We start from the raw sequence: 8762 nt of genomic DNA, 5'->3' as shown, positions 1-8762 counted from the left end.
GTGGGCAACTTTAGGCAGGTTCTAGACCCTCGCTGCTGGACAGGAGCAAGGATCGGCAGAGACTGGCTGTGCTTTTGAAGGGACAAGACCATGCGCTCAGGTGGCTACCTTCAACCCGCAAGGAGGGACTGAGGCCAGAGTCTTTCGAGCTCTCCACCCACACGGGCCGGTGCAGGCTTTGTCCTCGGTGTGGAGGATGGATGAGAGGCCAGGACGACCAGGAAATGGATGCTCCAAGGGTGCTGTCATTTGGCAGCCAGATTTGGAACCAGGAAAATTCCCATTCCTGCTGACTTCCTCCACGGATTGGCAGCCGTGGGCTGTCCTCTGAGGCTCGAGAAGACCTGCCAGGAAAGGGCAGGAAACTGGCAAAGGAGACCCCTTCTTGCCATGAACACAGCTCTCTCCACTCTCTCCCAATGGCGTGGCACCATGGAGGCCACCCCAACACCGAACTTGGGGCAGTGAAGAGGGACAGCAGAGAAGCAGATAGATTTCAGCTGGTGGGAAACTTGTAGCTATGGAACTCGGGGAGGGGGGGGGTCTCCTGCCCCCCCCCCCAACTGGACAGTTGGCTGGGACAGGAAAGATGGTCGATTGTCATAGGACAGAGGGCCCTATGGGGATGGCAGCCATGAGGACTCACTTGACCTGCTGCGTCCGTGCGCCCCATCTCTCTGCACAACTGTCCCCAAACCCCCGACTCACGTTTCTGTGTCTTAGGCCAGTATTGTAAACCTTTCCCACCTCACTCTTCTGTCTGCCCTTTCTTTCTGTGGATCTTGAGCAGTCTTCTAACTGGGATCTGCCAAGTGGATACTGGGGTGCCGTTGCCCCTAAGAAAAGACTGAGCCAGGGATTGCATACCCCTTCCCACACCCCTCCCAAGACCTGGACCTGGTTCCTGAGAGGGGCCCCCTCTTTTCCCCCTGCTGTTTACTGGACTCTGAACGGGCGTCTGCCCCTGATCTCGGCTCTTTGCTGTCGGCCACGAGGTGGGGGAGGACGGTCTGGTTTAACTCCACCAGCGCCTTCGGGTTTCTGCCGTTCAGGCCGCCTCACCCGAACCTGTGAGGCCAGTGCTTCTGCAGAGGGTGACTCTGGTCAGCTGGCCATTCCCCGGAGGATGCTGGACCTTCGTGACGGATGAGAGTGACCTCCCAGGATGAGAGGGAGGCCTGGCCTGCAAAGGCAGTCATCAAGGAAGATGTCCCCATCGAGGAGCGTGCCCGGGGCAGGGCAGGAGGAGAGGCAGGTGGGCAACGCCACCAGCTGGGATCCTGAGCAGGAATCTTCTTGACTCCAGGCTGCCTGACGGCTGCTGTTTATCCACCTAGAGGCCTTAGGCTCCGGGTTTTCTGTGGCCTCAAGACTCAGTGTTGCCCCCACCCCACTCACCCACCCAACAGCGGGCCTCTTCCCATCCCCCTCTGACTCATGCCTCACTCTAGCAGCGAGAGGATATCCGTCATTTCCACTGGTTCCCGCTGACTGAGGGAGGCCTCGCCAGGACTGAGCCTCCTTCCCCCAGAGCTTCCCCACCCACCTGAGCAAAGCAGGGCATCTGGGACGGAAGAGACTCGAAAGTTTCTCAGACAGCCAGGCCTGGACAGGCAGGCCTGGAGACATTCAACTCCCCACAGGGGAGGACGGGAGGCCCAGGAGGCCGTGGGGTCTACCTCCTGTCTCCTCACCCATTTCCCACCCCCCCCCCACCCCCCGCCCTGCTGTCACCACCTCATTGGTCTCCATGGTAACCGCAGGGTCAGCCTCCCCTGGGGGAATTGGGCCTGACCTCTGCTCTCCCACCACCCAGCCTGGTGGCAGCCACACGGCTACCCCACTCAACTGCCAAGCACCCCCCCCAAGGTGGCCCACGGCTGCCCCTCTCCCTCTGCTCGGCCCCCCAAGAGGGCTGCCGTGCCCGTGGAACTCTAGAGGGGAGTGGGCCAAGGAGAAGCAATCCTTGGGCTCAAAGAGGACATTTTTGGCTTCTGAGAGAAAGGAGGCTGGGTTTAGAGAAGTGGTGGCACGAGGGGACGGGGACCTGCCAGCCGGCCACCTGGGTGTTGTACTGTCTTTATTTTTAAAACCACTAAGTGCAAGACTTATTTTTGCACTTTTCTCCACTTTTTTTTTCCTCCTAGGTTTTTGTTTCTTTTTTTAAACATACTTTCTTGGTTTTCTAATGGAGTATATAGGTTAGCCATTTTCACAGACTCTGGCCCCCTCTCCAATGGGGGGAGGGAAGGTGGGGAGCACCGGCCACCTGTGCCCGTCCCCCCCCACTCCCTGGTCCCCGGCCACCAGCCTGAGTCCCCAATCTCCCACCACCACCACCACCACCGCATAGTAGCCCACATGGATAGACAGTTGTCAGACAAGATTCCTTCAGATTCCGAGTTGCCTACCGGTTTTTTTTTCTTCTTTTAAGACAGCAATAACCACAGCACATATTACTGTAGCTCTTTGTAGTTTTACATACGTACATACCATAACTCTCTCTCTCCCCTTGTTTTGTTTTCAACTTTTTTTTTTTTTAAATAAATGCTCATAATCTTTACTGGTGAAAAGGATGAAAAAATAAATCGGCAAATAAAACCAGGCTGAGGGGCTCGCCTCCTGTTTAAGCATTTTGTACCTGAGGAAATAAAACAAACAAAAACAAAAACAAAAAGCCAGAGGATCTCACGTTTTATTAAAAAAGTGAAGATTGCTGTATACTATTTATTCAACTTATAATTTATGTTACTCCTTGATCTTTGTCTTTTGTCATGACAAAGCATTTATTTAATAAAGTTATGCATTCAGTTAGCCTGCGTCAGCGTCCTCCGAGGGCCCAGGGAGGCAGGTGAAGGGTGAGAGGCACACAGGGATCCCCTCAGGCCACATTCCAGAGGGCGAGGAGAAAGGGCCAGGCAGAGGAAAGGCTGACGGGCCTGCTCCCTCCACAGAGGAGCCCCCAGACCCAGCCTCCCATCCAAACCTGAGCGCCCCCTTCTCCATCCGTTCAAAACATTCCAGTGAGTTAACGGACACAGCGTGCTTAGAGCAATTAGGCAATGTGCGCTCAGCTACTGTTTTTACCGTTATTATCATCATTTAATCTCAGCCCCTGCCATTACGTAAAGTGGCCTTAATCTACCCTTTAGCAAATGACGGGTCCCTTTTCCTTGGAGAGGATTTTCAGGAAGGCATTTCTAGAATGTTCCTCAGTCGCTGATTCTGGTGCCTCGTATAAACTCTTAACTCCTGGGAACCTCTGGCCAACGTGAATCCTACCTCCCACTCCTGCCCAGCCCCCAGCTGTCTCCGCCCAGTGAAGAAGAAAGCCATAAAATGGCTAATGACTCAGATTTTAACCTTACAGCCATTGAAAGAGCACAATTCCTACATTGCCCCACTATCTGTCTTTCCTTCCTCCTGGGTCCCTTCTTCCTAATGTCCATGCCCCCCCTTCACGTGTGGGGTGCACAGGAGTTCACTGCCCTTCGTGCATCCCACTGACGGCACCCGATGGCTGCCCAGTCCTCGGGCACAGCACATAGACAGAGTTGGTGGCATCCCCACTCTGCCCAGCCCAAACCCTGGTACCTCCGCCCCATCCGAGTCATTTGGCCGATGGAGTGATTAGGAGCATCCTGCCTGGTGAAGAGGTTGGCCTGTCACTGGCCATGCATCCTTCTGAAGGTCGCTGAAACTCTCTTCCCTGGGACCCTTCAGACATGTGGTCATTCAGACAGCGCCCAGCAGCAAAGGCAAAGATAGAGCAGGCCCCTCGGCCTTGCCTCTGCCTAGATGCACGAGGAGGTACAGAGAGCGATGGGGTATCTATTCACCTCCCTTTGCAGGGGGGTTGATGAGGGAGCCCAGGGAGAGTAGTGCTTGGAAAGGCTCTGCTGGTCCAGCCACATGGTACCCCTGCCCCGGGACTGTCTCCTGGCGTCTCCATTGGCAGCCGCTCACCCTGCTGTCACCCCCATGCTGCTGGGGGTGGGGGTATGTGAACCCGGAGTCTTCTCCCCACTGCTCCTCCCTCCACCAGGCTCCGCTGCTGCCCGTGGGCCTCCCCCCTGCCCTGACAACCCTCCTCTGCGAACTTCCTGTTCACCCATGAGGTCACCTAGGATTCTGGCTCCCGGCTGCTCCAGACCTGGCCCCACCCCACCCCACCCTGCACGATTCAGGGGTCATTGGAAAACCCCCACAGCACCCCAGTGATCAGACACTCACGGGGTCCTTGTGACCCAGTAGGACTGGGCTGGCGCCTCCCTCACCGCCAGCCGGCCGCGCTGGTCCATGGCCACACTTCCAGAGACACTGCTCGCTGTGCTGTCGACTTCAACAGTCTCGCCTCTAAACACTCAAAGCTCAGAAGGCACGCTCTGAGCCTCGGGACCCCGAAGGGCTCCACACGGAGAATCCCAATACCCCGCTCCCCACTCCACTCGTACTCTGTATCGCAGTGAGGAAACAGGTGGGGGCTGCAAGGCCGGCATCTTACTCGGGGGAGAGTGAGTCTTTGGTCTCCCCAGTCTATTTTCCAAGCCGTCGAGCCTCTCCGGCTTTGCCTCCTTCCCTGAGGAGACTAGACGCACGGGTCCACTGTTACCTCTGCTTTTCTGGGTCCCACCTGCCCTGCAGCACCTCAGCCCTGGAGAAGCCTCACCAGCCAACAGTGGCACTCCCGTTCAGCCCTGCTGAGCCCTGATGGAGAAAGTCCCTCCGCGGTGTGGGCTGGCATCATCACAGAATCCCCAAGCTCCAAATCCTGCTAGCCTTGCCTCCCTCCCACGCTCCCCCGTGTCTACAACACCCTTTCGTGCTCCTCTCCGTACCCCCTGCTCCCCATCAGAGAAAAGCAAGACCGGCCTGTGAGAATGTCCTACCTTCGCATCCAAACCCCTGTGGAGTTAGCCAGAAAGCCACCGCCCCGTTCCCCTCCCTCCTGAACCCTTCTTCTTGCTTCCGAAGGACAGCCGCCTTCCTGTGCCCTGCACACCTGCGGCTCCCACCCTTCGCCATTAACCACCCCTCTCCTGCCGTGGAGGTGACGGTGGAGAAGGAGCAAAAGGGGCACATATGAACAGTGTCTTGTGGATAGAACCCAATGGGTCTTGTTCATGAATTGGATGTCAAGATGAGGGTGATGGGAAAGTCAAGAGTGTCTTCTTGGCACTCCGGGCAGCTCCAATACAGTGTGCCCAAAATCGAATTCATCCTGTACGCTCAGGTACCTTGCCCATCTTATTTTATCTTACACGTTACACACTGCAAGTTCAAGAACAAGAACGCCATTTGAACTCATCACCTTCCCTCCTAAGCCACCCTCTCCTCCTCCCCAAATCCTTCCTCCCTTTCCGGCTGCTATCCCAGAGAATGGTACCGCCATCTACCCAGTTGCCTTAGCCTGACCCCCAGTGTCATTGCTGACTCCTCATTCACCTCCTACGTCCCCACGTCCCAGGAATTGGCTACCTCATCGAAAACTCTCAAATCTGGGGCGTCTGGGTGGCTCAGTCGGTTGAGCATCTGACTCTTGATTTCGGCTCAGGTTATGAGCCCAAGTTCATGAGATCAAGCCCCACGTCGAGCTCCACCCTGAGCCTGCTTGAGATTCTCTCTCTCTCTCCCTCTGCCCCTCTCCCCTGCACTCTCTTCTCTGTCTCTCTCTCAAATAAAAAATTAAAAAAAAAAAAAATCACACATCTAGTCATGCCCATCCTCTGCTTAAACGCTTTCCTTTCAGTCCAAAGCTGAAATCCCTCAGCAAGACCCCCAAAATCCTTCCTGACGAGCTCTCCTCTGACTTCCTCCCCAGCTGCTCCTGTATCTACACCCTCTCTCTACCACAGGGAGCCTCAAGCCTCCACGTAGCTCATGCTGTTCTCTCGGCCTGAACACCCCCCCACACACACCACATCTTCCTCTGAAATTCCTACCTCCTCCCTACAACTGTTCCTGTGGGACGTACATTCCTCCCAAGTGCACTCGGGAACACCTCTGTCCCTCCCATGGACGTCGCAGACTCCCGTGGCTGTTTCCATCCACTGCAGTGTCAACCCTTCGGGACAGGGGCCATAATCTGTCTCATCTTCACCTCCAAGAACCCTAACCCTGAGCCCAGGGTGCAGCACTAACTACACGTAAGCAGCACTTCCTATACAACAGAAATGATTTTATATTCTCAAAGCAATTCTTTGAAAAAGAAATCATCCCAGTATTTAAAAGGGAAATAAATAAAGCTCAGAGGTTAGGAATGTGTCCAAAGTCCCATATGTCATAAGTAGTAGAGTCCAAATTCCGTTCAAACACTGCCTCACCCCCGGGGGGCGCTCTCACCCACCACATCCTATGGAGCCGGTCCAGTCTCTACAGCAGTGGCCGTCCGGATTCAGAGGGCTTAACAACAAGGCCAGCTTCCCAGGCACGAAGCCTGTGTGGTCACACAGGGCCTGGGCCTGGCTTAATCCTCTGCCATAACTGTCTTGAAATTCTGTTTTTTCAAATGTTTATTTTTGAGAGAGACAGAGAGAGAGGGAGAGAGAGAACATGCAGGGGAGGGGCAGAGAGAGAGGGAGGCAGAGGACCCGAAAAGCGAGCTCTGTGTTGACAACAGAGAATCCGATGCAGGGCTCGAACTCACGAACCGCAAGATCATGACCCGAGCCCAAGGCAGACGCTTAACCAACTGAGCCACCCAGGCGCCCCTTGAAATTCTTAATAATTTCTAAACCAGGGGCTCTGAATCTGCCCCAAATTGTACAAATTAGGTCACCGAGAAACTAGGTGACTCTATGAATTAGAATCGCCCAGGGGGCGTGTTTCAATGCAGATTCCCAGATCCCTTCCCAGGCTTCTAGCTCAGGCGGTCTTCGACAATGGGTCCCCTGTTTCTGCGAGTTTACCAAGCACCCAAGCTCCCAAATGGACTCCTGGGACCACCGCTTAAGCAAAATCACCCTCCGAGACCCAGCAGCAGTTTCCCGTGCTGCCCCCACGGTGGCAGTATAGCCCCAGTGTTTGTCAACAGCCCAGCGGTTCCAGGAGGTGAGCAACCAGCTTGCAATCCTCAAGATCCCTCCCCCCCCAACTCCTCCCAGCCATCTTCCCACTTGGGAGCAATTATACTTTCCCTCAGCAAAGGTTTCTAGGGCATACTATCCATCCATCCATCAGGGGGTTCCTGTAGCTAGAGCCACAGTGGGGGTGCGGCTCACCCATAAAATCCTCTTCAGAGGGTTTAGAGCACAGGGAGGCTGTGAGCAAGTGACGTGGAAATGAGCACTCTGCAAAAATACTACAGAAAGGGCCCGAGTTGGCAGTCTTGGGGTACGGCGGGGGCGGGGGCGGGGGAGGGGGGTCTGGCGTGAGTGTTAACTCCAACGACGGCCCCTTCATAATCCACCCAATTTATATGGTTTTCACACCCATGGTCTCACATTGCTACCACCCTGTTATTTGAGGCTGAGATCATCCCCATGAGATGCAGAAAACTTGAGTCTCAAGAGAAGGCGGGTAGCTCCAGGGCAATAAAACAGTTAAGTGGTGGGACAGGATTCAAACCCAGGTGTCCTGACTCCAGCTTTCTTTTTGCCCAGCTCTGCATTAGAATCGCCTGGGAAAAAGAAGAAAAAGAAAAGAAAAGAAAAGAAGGAAGGAAGAGAGAGAGAAAAAGAAAAATAAAGAGAAAGAAAGGAAAGAGAAAGAAAGAGAGAAAGGAAAGAGAGAGAAAGAAAGAAAGAAAGAAAGAAAAAAAGAAAGAGGAAGGAAGGAAGGAAGGAAGGAAGGAAGGAAGGAATGAAAGCCCTACCTGGGCTCCACTCCAGGCCAATTAGATCAGAATCTCTGACGGTGGGATGCTGACATGCATGTTTTTTTAAGCGCCCCGGTCAATTCGAATGTTAGCCGGGGTCGAGACGGCCTGCACCTGCAGGGAGAGCCAGCACCCTCTGCCCCATCCCAGGACAGCAGCTGCAGCCGAGGGGTGGGCGGCAAGAGCACCCACCCGTGGATGAAGGAAAATCAGACCCCAAACCAGGATGGCTGGCCCACAGGGTACAGACCCAGCCCGCGCCAAGAGTGCCCTGGGGTCCCTCCAGGCAGCCCCGCCCTGCTTCCGCCCGGAGAGGGCAGCGTAACTCAGAGCTGAGCAGCCTCCGCACTCTGGAATTTGGAGCCCCAGCCTGGGCCGTGGAGGTTGGACACCTCTGTGGGTTTTTTCTTCATCTGTAGAGTGGGCCTAATAGTTCCTCGTTGATAGATTCATGAGGATTGACAGAATTAACTCAGTTTCGGAGCGGTAGAGCACGTGGCCTAAGTGACCAAACGGCCTGCAGGCCTTGGCCTTGGCCTGATGCAGCCTAGAGCACTCTGGCCAGGATTTATCTGCTTTGGGGGACCTCGTTTCCTTCTAAGGGGAGAAGCAAGTCTCACCCCCTTAAAGGTCCCAAGTGCCTTTTTGCCTCTCCTGAGTCGATAGAAGGAAGGACAGGAGGGAGATGGTCGAACAAAACCACCTTCCCTCACCTCCTGTGGCAGGGAAGTGTCTGACTCCAGACACAAAAGAGGGACTACCAGGGAAAGGTGGGGCTCTGTGCCCGGTGCTAGGGAGGGGAGAGAGGGGGGCACTCCTTTCCCTGTGGCCCACTGCCAAGTGCGAAGGCCCCTGCAACTCGCCAGGGGTCAGGGGCCCCCAGAACAGTGGGTAGAACTCTCATAGAATTTTGCTTCAGAAACAGGTGCTCATCGGTGCATGTGTA

Source organism: Panthera leo, chromosome C1, assembly GCF_018350215.1.
Source record: "Panthera leo isolate Ple1 chromosome C1, P.leo_Ple1_pat1.1, whole genome shotgun sequence".
NCBI classification, from domain to species: domain Eukaryota; kingdom Metazoa; phylum Chordata; class Mammalia; order Carnivora; family Felidae; genus Panthera; species Panthera leo.
This window is presented reverse-complemented; position numbering follows the sequence as displayed.